Source organism: Polistes dominula, unplaced genomic scaffold (assembly GCF_049000335.1).
Source record: "Polistes dominula isolate Pdom_NZ unplaced genomic scaffold, Pdom_raw_medaka contig_11, whole genome shotgun sequence".
Taxonomy (NCBI): Eukaryota; Metazoa; Arthropoda; class Insecta; order Hymenoptera; family Vespidae; genus Polistes; species Polistes dominula.
This window is the reverse complement of record NW_028301154.1, coordinates 2,224,407-2,236,879: the sequence shown is the minus strand read 5'-3', so window position 1 is coordinate 2,236,879 and position 12,473 is coordinate 2,224,407. Positions and strand designations below refer to the sequence as shown.

At 40.6% G+C, this 12,473-nt stretch overlaps 1 protein-coding gene across 1 annotated transcript in view; it reads right to left on the bottom strand.

The window, feature by feature from the left end:
* The window catches only part of LOC107072909 (rhombotin-1), a 64,312-nt gene that overhangs the window by 32,191 nt on the left and 19,648 nt on the right, over positions 1 to 12,473 (bottom strand). The window contains exon 2 of the mRNA XM_015333223.2: positions 10,166 to 10,230. The gene's annotated coding sequence lies outside the window, so the exon portion shown is untranslated. The remainder of the gene's footprint in view (positions 1 to 10,165; positions 10,231 to 12,473) is intronic.

The window sequence follows — 12,473 nt, the reverse complement described above, 5'->3', positions numbered from 1 at the left end:
GTTTATAACGGAAAAGAAAAATTAACCTTTTTTTCTTTTATTTTCTTTTCTTTACTTTTTTTTCCTTTTCTTAGAATCTCCTCTTGTTCCGTTTTAACATCGTCTTCACCACCTTTCGCTGACTTCTCGTTTCTATACAAGAATCGGATTACCGTAACTGTGCAAACATAAGAGACATCAAAGAACGCGTTGGGTTTGCTTACGTTGGAGGATCTTAATCGTCTGACATATATACAAACGTTATTCTCCTAGCAGCTTGCTTCAAGTGATAAATCATAGTTGACCTTTGTGAAAAGAAATGGAGGAGCATGAAAAGAGCTTGGTAAGATGACTGTATGTCTCTGTGTGTTTATACGATTAAAGTTCACGCGTGAGAAAAGTATGCGAAAGATATTCTGGGTATTTACCGATTATACTCGATATAACTCGGATACAAAACGTTTCGATTCGAAAAAGTCCTACTAGGTTGTATCCCACTCGATTGGGAAGAAGAAAAAGAAACAGAATGAGAGAAAAGGTCCAATTTTTACGATATTTTCATTCGCACAATCGCTCATTAACACATTTTTTCGCGAACACCGGGTTAAATTGCATTGACTGCGACGAGCATTCAACTAGGGGGGTTGCATTTAAATAAAAAGACGCAGTGGCCTATTCGAGGGGTGATATATCTGGCGCGCGCTGTCGGCAAGAGAGACGTACCACTACTACTACCAACTACAACCCAATGTGACGAACAGAGAGAGAGAGAGAGAGTGAGAGTAAGAGAGAGTGAGAGAGAGTGAGAGTAAGGGGAGGGACATGAAGGGGGAATTGAGGGGTCAAATGGCGGGCAGAATGCGCGGTGATTGCTGGAGGGCCGCATAATTGCACCCTTTGTGGTGCAATCAGCGCCGCAACTTGGCTGGCGCCTAGTTCTAGCGCAACCCCTCCACCTCCACTTCCACCACCACCACCACCACCACCACCATCACCAGCGTCACGTACTACATACCTACCACTCTCTCCCTTTTCCCTTCTTTCCTTCCTTCCTTTCTTCCTTCCTTTCTTCCTTCCTATCTCTTTTACGTTCTTCTACAACCAACGTATCCACCCTTCAACAGTGTCCCCTCTTAAATATCTCATACAGAGAAGAAATCGAATTGTTCGATCCTTACGACTAGGATAGTCTTCGAATAATCTTCAAACGCGCCCAAAGCTATAGTCCTACGTTCTTGAATTTAATGATGCTTTCAAAAAAATATCCTTTTTTTTATATTTGCTCACGTTCTTGAATCTCCTATTTTCTTTTACATACCCAATTGTTTTCTCAGATTAGCTGTTTGGAAACGTACGGAAAGTCACCAATGTATAATTTGTAATTAGATATTTTTTTTTTTTCTATTTTTCTTAACCTATGAATGAGAAAATGATCGACTCTGAGAAACACTGTTGAAAAACGTAAATGTACAGGCCATACTCCGTGAAATTGACGCTTCTTCTGGACCGCCTAGTGCGTTAACAATAGATCGGGACTGACTGTGTTTCTACGTCGTTGTCGAGTCATTAAACTCAGACATTTGCAATTAAGTGTTCCCTCTCTCTTTCTCTCTCTCTCTCTCTCTCTCTCACGATATCATCAAGAAAACGTTCGTCCGGTAGTTTTAGCGACGACGCACGCCAACGTATACATATATTGTAACTCTTTCTACGTACACAAAGAAACGTCGTTGTATAGTAGTAAAAACTCACAGTATGAAAGATCCAATTCGATAAAGGTACTCGGCTAACGAGTGAGTGTTGCCTGAACACCAACAACAACAACAACAACAACAACAATAACAGCAGCAGTAAAACTAAAAACGTGTCTTACGATCATCTTTGCGATCTCTTTCCCATTCGTTGTCGTCGTTGTCGTGTAATATTAATTAGAAATTTATCTTTAATCTTAATATAATTGATTCGTAATCTTCAATTTTTATCTTGAATTAAAATCGACAACGCACAAGGCATGCTTGTACTTTATTTAGAAGTTGATGATTATTCTTAAAGAAAAAAAAAAAAGAAATAATTTCATATAGAAAAAATTATTATACTAATTAGCAAAGAAAAGAATTATTAACGAACGATCAATAAATATCTAATATATATATATATATATATATATATTTGTATCGTTATAATGAAAATTAATAAAAGATAATTAAAAAAAAAAAAAAAGAAAGGAAGAGGTGAAAGGGAAATGACAACAGGGTAAACTCGGACGATTGAGAATCACTGAAGCTTGCAGCTTGCGACACGACGATGCCATTACCGTGTCGACCTTTCTCTTTCCCTCCTACCCCTCTTCTCAACACTCACACAATCACGTACGAGTATCTCTCACTCTATCTTTTACTCTCGAGTTTCATTCTGAATGCCCTTCCTCTCCCGCCCTCCCACGCTTACGCTCGCTCACTCTCTCTCTCTCTCTCTCTCTCTCTCTCTCTCTCTCTCTCTCTTTTTCTCTCTGTCTCTGCGCGCCTTAAGTCTTGAATTATACAGACAGCGCCACTTAAAATAATACACCCGGTATAAACTGTGCATCAACGCTAAAAGCTGTCATTTTCTGTAAGCCGGAATTATGGAGATTCCACGGGCCGTCGATGGTACCTCCTGCGGCGCGTTCTTATCGTTAGCAAGTGAAAGGGTGTAAGAGAGAAAAAAAACACTCACCAAGGGACAGAGAGAGAGAGAGAGAGAGTAAGAGTGGCTAAAAGAAGAAGATAACGAAAGGATGTCATTACTTGGACGCACGCGTTGCGCAAAAAAAAAAAAAAAAGGAAATTTTCTTCAAGATTACCTCTATTGACAATGTCGAAATAAACATGGACGAAATGATTTGACCGAATTCTTCAAACAAAGTGGTCAAGAAAATATACAGATGGCACAGATGAAAGTTCAATTATATTTAGATTTCCCTCTCTCTCTCTCTCTCTCTCTCTTTTAAAAGTCGTTCCATCTTCTCGTAGATACAATAAAAAAGAAAAAAGAAAAAAAAAAAGAAAATTAGAACGAAGAAGAAGAAAAAGAAGAAGAAGAAGAAGAAGAAGAAGAAGAAGAAGAAGGGCAAGCGTAGCCCATTATTCGGCAGCAGTCTCGTTACTTTTGAATAAACTGTTGTCTGCAGATAAAAAAATAATCCATCGCGGTCCAGCTGTCGGAGACATATTCCAGAAGTCGCGTTTTAATGGGAGCTCATTATAACCGTTGCTCTTAACGTAACTAACAGCCGGGGCCGCATCGTTGGTAGAGCGTATGTTCGCTAACTCTGTGTGTGTTGTATATGAGTCGTGTTTATGTGTACGTGCGAACGTCTCCTCATGTGCGCGTGGTCGAGTTCGAGGAGACATGTTGGGAACTAGAAAGAGACAGTAAAAACCAGAAAGAGAGAGACAGATAGAGAATAAGAGAAAAAGGATTTGAAGGGTTGGGAAGGAAAGAGACGAAAATAGAAAAAGAGTAACAGAGAGAGAGAGAGAGAGAGAGAGAGTAGTAGGGGTGGGGGATTAAATTCATTACTCAACCTGTTTGCTCGGCTCGCTCTTTCACTCTTTCGCGTCGGCCGCCTAATGCCATGAGTGCGAATGCGTGAGAGAGAAAGAGAAAGAGAGAGAGAGAGAGAGAGAGAGAGAGAGTACGTGTATGAACGAGTTTTCTACTCTTACGTGTACTATAACGTGTATAACTCGAGCCTGCATTAACGTCTTTGCTACGTAATGAAAGTGCTCTACGGTCATTACTTTTTCTCTCTCACTCACTCCATCCTTCTTTCTTTCCTTATTTTACTTGTCTCTCTTGTCTAATATTAAAGAACATTACCGACGAGTAGTAACTCCTACTATTCGATAAGCTTGATAGTATGCACTAGGGGCAAGGGTCAAGAAAACCCGATCGATGATTCCTACCCGTTAGAGTTTCTCAACTTATTGGAAAAATGTCGTCAATTTTCACTTAAAAAACAAAAACACATACGCTGCCATTGAAATACTTTTAAGTAGTTGACAATATGTAATATAATACATGCACAGAAAGTATAGAGATTAGGTTTTATTAATTATTCATACTATACTCATTCGCCGGGAAATTTATTCAGCTGTCGCATTGGAATCGGTAGCGACCATCTGGACCCATCCCCCTCCCCCCTAGTTTGAAACGCGTATACGTACCCTGGATCTAATTAAGGAATTGAGAGACTCGTAAACGAAACGAAACGAGACGAAGGTGGTAGAGGAAGATAATAAGGCTGCTTTTGGCAGTCATCGATATCTCTTCGCGAAGAAGAGAAAGACGAGCGAAGTGTGGTGTGAGAAAGAGAGAGAGAGACAGAGAGAGAGAATCGGAACGGAAGGAGGAGGAGGAGGAGGAGGAGGAGGAGGAGGAGGAGGAGGAGGAGGATGGATTAAGTACGTTCGCCCTGTATAACCTCGGCAGCATCCCTCGAATATATAGAAGATGGTGGCAGGCTTGCGCATGGATACCAGATACGTGCCCTCGTCGATTAATTGTACTCATCTAATTGGGATCTCACCCTTCCTTCCTTCCTTCCTTCCTTCTCCTCTCGTCCTATTACTCGACCTACCTCCAACATCTCTCGCCACTGACTGAAAAGTGGCGTTCGATTTAAAGCATCTAATAATGAGAGAGAAAGAGAGAGAGAGAATCATTCAAAATGAAGAAAAACCTTAAAAAGACTACTATGAAACGAACGAACGAACGAACGAACGATCGTTGAAATTAGCCGCTTCTGACTCCTCTCCTCGGTGTCGTCTTCGCGTCGTCTACTATGAAAATCCACAAAAGTAATAGTAGTAGTAGTAGCAATGTAAGAGTGTTGGTAGAATGAGATGGAGAACAAGTAGGAAGGGAAGAAGAAGAAGAAGAAGGTTGTGACGGTAGAAGGCTCGCTTAATTAGAATCTTCGTTAAGGGAACGTAGAGGGGCTCTGGGCCGCTTCCGAGAGACCGTCGCGTAAAAACGTAAGAACTATTTTCATTAAACTCACGTTGCTTGCCTCGAAAGTCTTCCACTTTTGTGTGCGCGCGCGCGCGAGAACGCGACCAACGACGACCAACCAAGCAAGGCTAGTATAGCAAGCGAGAAAAGAGGAGAATAAGCACATTTCGTTATATGAAATGGAACTCTGGGATTTTTTACGACACAACCATTTCATCCTCGAACACGGTTAACGAGCACGCTGCAATGATTAATCATCGACCAAACGAACGAACGAAGGAAAGCTGCTGCTGCTGCTGCTGCTGCTGCTACTGCTGCTACTGCTGGAAAGAAAATTCTAAAAAGTTTGTCCATTTTCGATTGAAAATCGATCGAATTTTCGGTAAGTTCTTGTTTTTTTTTTTTTTTTGCACGTACATATATATATACATTTACCTACATATCTAGCACGTGTTAGGATCCCCTTTAACCAACAACGCGTTTCACGCGGGAACACGAGGCATCGTTTGTCGTTCACGTACTTTTTACCGAGCACAAGCTTCGGCACTTCGGTTAATCCGAATGCCTCGACTATAACGGGTGTATTTTGTATTATTTGATTTACGATACTCTAAGGAAATTCGTACATCAACGACAATTGGGAACTTGAATGATATGCCAAGATCTATAATGACGTATACACGATTCGAGATCAATCGTAGACAAGATTTTCATCTATTTAACTAAAAATGGAATAAGGGATATAAAAAGAATCATAATAGAACACCCGGTATTGTCGAAGTAACGATATAGCAGGAACACTCGAAACACGCGGCCTATTCCCTGCTTGAACGAGGGAAATACGCATACAAGGAGGTTTAACAGGGTGAATATAGAAGTGGCTCCCTCTATAGAAGTCTCGGAGGTTTCCCTCCACAAGGAAAAGGGATGGAATGAGGAAGAAGGACATAGGTGTAGTAGTACCTACACGACAACGATAATACCTGCACGCGTGCACGAGTAGTAATAAGACAAAGACGAGGAAAAGGAATGAAGGGGAGAGAAAAGGTGCTTCGAAACAGTGTGGGTTTCAGAAAAGGAACTTAGGGTGGGACAGCTAAGGGAAGATATAAGCGTAATAGAAAACAGAGAACGCGGCAATGCCATTAGTAAAATTACCGCTTACAATATTACCGATGCGAGCTGGCAGTAGGTATTTACGAAACCCGTCCTAGCCCTTCCGCACCCCTTTGCGATTCCCCGAGATGGCGCCAAAGGCGCACCGTGCCCGTTAAAACCACCCCTACGATCATTCTCTTCAAAGTACGAAAATTTACCACAGGAATACGTCTTAACGCTTTTTCTCACCTTAGTAACTATTTTCTTTTTCTTGTTTTTTTTTTTTTACTAACAACTTAAGCTAATGACATTAATTTTTGGACAATTGCAGTTGCACGTAGTAGTGACGTTAGACGAAAATTCCTTTTGGGAAACTTTTATTGATTTCTTTCGGATTCTTGCTTACTAACAAGGATCTAAAAAGATCTATCGATAGTTTTTCCTTTTCATTTAAAAGGAAATTATTCAAAGAAAAATAAAAACAAATAAATGGAAAGAAATTGGTTGAAACGTATATAAAATTGATAGAATAATGCGTTGTCGAAAATAATGAATGTAAATTAAAAAAAAAAAAAAAAAAAAAAAACGAGAGAAAGAGAGAGAAAGAATTTGAACGTTTCGTCACGCCGAAAAAGGTACCGTACGTGGTTTATTTTTTTTTTCTTTTTTGTTACCCATACGTTTGAACGAACTGCAAAGAGTCGATCGATTTTTCGTGCGCACTGCGACCAAGTTATTCGAACGAATCGCGTCGAAGGAGTAACGGATGGATAGGCACATAACGGAGGATCGGCGGGAGAACGCGCGGTCACTGATTTAACGCGGCACAATTGAATCCAATTACAACTGCCGCACGGCGCACCACCACCAACCACCACCACTACCATCACCACTACCAACAACGCCACCGCCATCACCCATTGGGGGGACCGATGGTTCTCATGTCAGTTAAAACCAACTTTGCATTTCTTCTACCTGTTTAACTCGCCTAAGATTCTCCATCAAACTATTACACCCCATTGTCTTATTATCAAATACAACGTGTAAAATGAAACAAAAGAAAATTAATTAAACAATATATATATATATATATATACAGACCTCTTTATTATTATTATTATTATTAATTCTAATTTGTAATAATACTCGCGTGTGGGATCTCGTTGTTTTGCCCAAGGTTCTTTTCACAATTTGTGCAATGCACACGTTGTACGATGAAAAGCTAATGGCAGTCTGAAATTATTGATGTGTCTCAACGAACATTTCGTAGCCCTCCCACCCCCCTTCCCCCGATCATCGACGTTACACACGTAACTCTACGTCGAGTTGGTAGCATTAATTAAATGAAAGGCTCATACACATTTATATGTACATATGTACCACCACGTCCGTGTAAATTCGTTTCATTCATTAACAATTTCAATCCTTTTCTTAAAACGAAACTCACAGTCACGCAGAGGAAACCCAATGGATTCGTTAAATGTAAAATTAAAATTACTTGCTACCGTGGAGAATATGTATCGTTAATAAATTTACTTCGAAAGGAGAGGAAAAGAGAAAGAGAGAGAGAGAGACAGAGAGAGAGTGAGTGAAAGAGGGATGGAAGTTTGAACGAAAAAAAAAAATAAAAGAAATAGGAGAGAGAGAGAGAGAGAGAGAGAGAGAGAGAGAGAAGGCCGAGGTAAAATAGCTAATAAAGAAGTCATTTAATTTTCCATCCTTTTCTTCCCATTCGATCGAGCAAAGTTCCGTCGTTATCTTAATTAAGTTTCAAGCCGACGAGCACACGTGATCGCCGCATAATCGCTTCGGAGTCCATTAAATGGATGGAGGAGGAGGAGGAGAAGGAGAAGAAGAAGAAGAATAAGAAGAAGAAGAAGAAAGTAAGAGAAAGAGAGAGGAAAAAAAAACAAGCAAAAAGAAAAAGAACCCAAAAAAAATGAGGATCCAAAGAAACGTTGAACGGACATCGAAAGAACACGTTTATCGCACAGATAGAAGCTTATACCCTATCTTTGAACTTTTCAAATTATCATACCGAATTCGATGAGAAAATCTCTTTCTCTTTGGGTTATTCATCGTTTCCGCATCGATAAAAGTGTCCTCGATAAGATCGCTGTGCTGGATGTAACGTACGGTGAACGAACGAAGGAGGTGAGATCGTAAGAAAAAGAAGAAGAAGAAGAAGAAGAAACAAAAGGAAAAGATAAAATGAAAGAACGGTGTCCAAGTATTCATCGTCTTTGATCGATTTCTGCTCGGTCTGCGGTCCTCTCTCAAGCGGCTCGTCGAAACGAACGCTTGCCGAGCAACCGAAGCAACGTAATCCGTCTGTCTCGTACTAGATGGCGTGCTTCAGTAGCTGGTCTACTGGGCGCCCCTGGCTGTTCATTAGGGGCCGCATTGTCCGCTAACTAAGTACGCCCGACCCGACCCTTCTTCCTACTCCTAAAACTCCCCTCTCCTCATCCACCCACCCTTCAACCTGCTACGCAGCTTTTCCTTTTCCTCCTACCCTCTCTTTCTCTCGCTCACTCTGATGTCTCCTCTCCTTTGGCCAATATCCAACGGGAGCAGGATTAGCTGCTAGCCATCAGCCCCTCTTCACGATTCCCCTTTGCACTCCCACTCTCTTGCACTCACTACTCTCATTCCTACCGACCTACACATGCCGTGACACTTGACAATTTTACCTACTAAAAGACTCTAACTAATACCGATTATGTAATAATACTCTAACTATTAAGTATATACTATCTGGAATCCGTAAAATCCGTACGTAGCATCCGTAAAAATGTGGCTTCTATTGGACATTTGTTTTCTTTTACTTTTCTATTAATCATCTTATTTGTAATATCGTTGAAATTTTATTCTACTGTTATTGTATACTATTCCTACTTCTCCTTGTCCTTAGTCTATCTATCTTTATCTTTCTCTCTCTCTCTCTCTCTCTCTCTCTCTCTCTCTCTCTCTTGTCTTCTATCCAATACGCTCCCAAGTCAGGTCGCGCAATGTATAGTCCATTGTGTCCACGATAGAATCCAATCAAGGGGCTGGCAAGCCACTTTAAAGCATCGACGTCACGGCCAATCAAACGTCTCCCTTGCACATGCAAATACATGTCGACATATATAATATATATATATATATATATATATATATATATATATATATACACATTCGTAGTAGTATTCGTTAGCTACGTTAACTTATTTAGCTCGACGCCTTCATTGTTTTAACCTTTGACTTATTGTGTTCTCTAACAATTAAGAGAAAATAATCCAAAGTGAACAAAAAACATCATCTTATACGAACCCGAATGAAGTTTAATCATCAAATAAGAATGATTAATTTCTAACACACACACACACATCTACGTAAGTTTTATAGTTAAATGAATGTAACTACAAAGAATGTAAGTATAAATATAATAAATATAAGGTTAGAGTGTAGTCGTGCGTTAATTCCATTCGTCCTCGTTGCCGACTAACGAATGTGCATTACAATTACCGAGCTATGGAAATTCAGTTACGCCTACTACCCGTACAGAGTAGTGCGCGTGGTTTGAGTTATATGCCAAGTGAGAGAGAGTGAGTGAGTGAGAGAGAGAGAGAAAGAGAGAGAGAGAGAGAGAAAGCCGACACGAACGAACGAACGAACGAACGAACGGACGGACGTATGGCTAACTTGGCCGCCCCTCGATGAACCAACCGAGGTCGCCGGGTCCGTATTATCCGCTCGGTATAACTAACCGTATAAATACGAGCCACCGGAAATTAGTCTTTGCGACTCGATCGCGAGCCACGCCATAACGCCACTACGCCTCACCATCATTCCCACCTATCCACTCCATCCAATCCACCTCATCCTCCTCTCATCCTCGTCCTATTCCTCCTCTTCATGCTACTACTGCTAAACCTTTCTCGACATGTGTTCCATCTACTCTCTTGATCCTAATCTCGTTTAACAGATATACGAATTCCTTTGCTATGTCAAACGAACGACATATACTTTTTTCTTCTTTACGAAAGAAAACGTTTTTGAGCAAACTTGTACGTTCTAATTTCTATCGTTTTGCTTTTTCTTCACTTACTTCTTGCTGGCTTTTTGGAACGACCTTGGAACGACGTCAGCGTCCTGGAAACGATTTAACATAACCTGTAACAGAATAATTAAAGACTAAATTAGAAAGGCTACTCTCGCCATATACCAATTGAAGAGGAGAGGGTATGAGGGTATGAGGAGAAGTGGGGATTGGTAAGTCTCTAACGAGGCTGAGGTTCCTTATCGAGAACCTGCATAAAGCGGTCGGACACGCGCAACGACGCGCGCGGGACAACATAGTAGGTGGCACTTAACGGACCCGCATAAAAACTTTCCTTTTTTCCGCTTCGATAAGCTTTGCCGAAAGAAAAGAGAACAAGAAGAAGAAAAATAAGACGACAGTAATCGTCGGGATGCGAAAAAGGCCTTCCGATGCAGAGACTCCTACCTTGTGTGTCTTTTAAAAGCCTAACTCCCCACTTACCTAAACCCCCTACCGTCTTCTCTCCCTTAACGACCTGCTTTAATTCGAGTCGATCGTAATGACGATTCGTTAGCTACCTAACAACCCCCTACCCCATCGTCGGAATATCAACCTTAATATCGCTTTATAAAAGAAAGAAACTCAGCAACCATCCGATAAACGATCGTCTCTCGTTCAAGTTAATGACGAAGGAAACTATTTTACTTATGTACATGGGCATACGAACAAAATTTAGTCAATTTACGAGTCTGCAATGTAAGACCAAAATTCAGTCATTGAATTTTTTAAACAAGTTTTTACCTAAATCGGTATATTTATAGGGTGGTATACTGATTTCTACATGTATCAAAGTTAAAGTAGAATAAACACAACGGAGTTAGGTGACTTTTCCCGCGCTATTTGATCGATGCCGTTTTCTGTAGTGACCGATCGTCAGGTATAGACGATCATAGCGTTAGAAAAGAGAACCCTGGTAACGGAAGAATGAGCAAGAGAGATGAATAGATACCTTAGCGAGTGAAAGAAAGAGAGAGAGAGAGATATGTGTACACATACAGAGAGAGAAAAAAAGAGTGGGAGAGAGAGGGCCCGACCGTCTCGCAATCTCCTTTCGATCCAATATCCGAGTTTTTTGACAGCAATTTCGGTCACGTCCGATAATATATCTGGATCATTAATATAAAGCTCGGCCCACACACCGCGCGTCCCTCACGGGGAAATTGCTTTTCAATCCCCTGCAGCGGCCTCCGCCGCTCCGGCAGATCTACTCTCACCACTGACACAACCTCTACCTCTGCACCCCCTCCCAGAACATACCCAACTAACCACCCACCCACCCATCCACCTACCAACCACCCCTTCTTCCTTCTTCTTCTCTCCTATAACTTGACTCTCCTCCTCCCTCTCCGCACGACTTCATTCCCGTCCTTTCTTATTTCTTTTGACCATTTTATTTGAACAAATATTGTCAATGAAAACCATGCAAGAATAAGCTTGCAGTATATTACTCTTTTAAATGCTAAATCTAATTTTCTAAACTAAATAAAATGAACTAATATACGAGTGAGATCGTGTAAGTGTTTTCTCTATCGTTTGTCTATTTTATTTTTAAGATAAATAGAAAGAAAATACAAATCTTTTTTATTTTATTACTTTAAAATCATAGAAGAACAATCTGTTGCATTACTTCGATGGTACTTAAATAATATTTTGTAAAAGAACAAAAGAAACTATTATAATATAATATACGGGCGAGATCGCGTGTAAATGTCTTATCCATTGTTTGTCCTTTATATGTTTGAGATAAGAGGAAAATATAGATAACTGATTAGGCGAGCAGTGTTCGGTCTTTTTATTATTTAACTCGGTCTCTATCGGGTCTCTAACGAGCCGTACAACGAACACAACGCCGGCGGATGCGGGTTTGTGCGAGCCGTTTAAAACGTTCACAGTAGAAGGAGATATACGTTTTCCCTTTATCTCTCTTTCTCTCATTCGTGCGTCCAAGAGTACTGTTTGCTTTTAGGCACGGACGTGCTAATCGATCGTGCATATTTGATTGCCATTTACCAAATGCAACTCGCATCGCCGTTGTTGCTTCCTAACCCTCTCTGTCTCTCTCTATGTGTGTGTGTTTCTCTTTTATAATGGTGAGCTTCGTAACTTTGGAGTTAAGATGAGTGTGAAAAAAAATAAATAAAAAGAATCTTACGATAGATGTATTCGTCGACGACACCAATCACCGACGAGTATAAACGTGGTGGGGAAGATTCGACGCACGTTATTCGTTAGCATAAACATAACGAAAGGCACGTTCGGTGAATGCGCTTACTCTGCTTGTTGGATTTGTTCGTTGAAATAAAGGGAATACCAT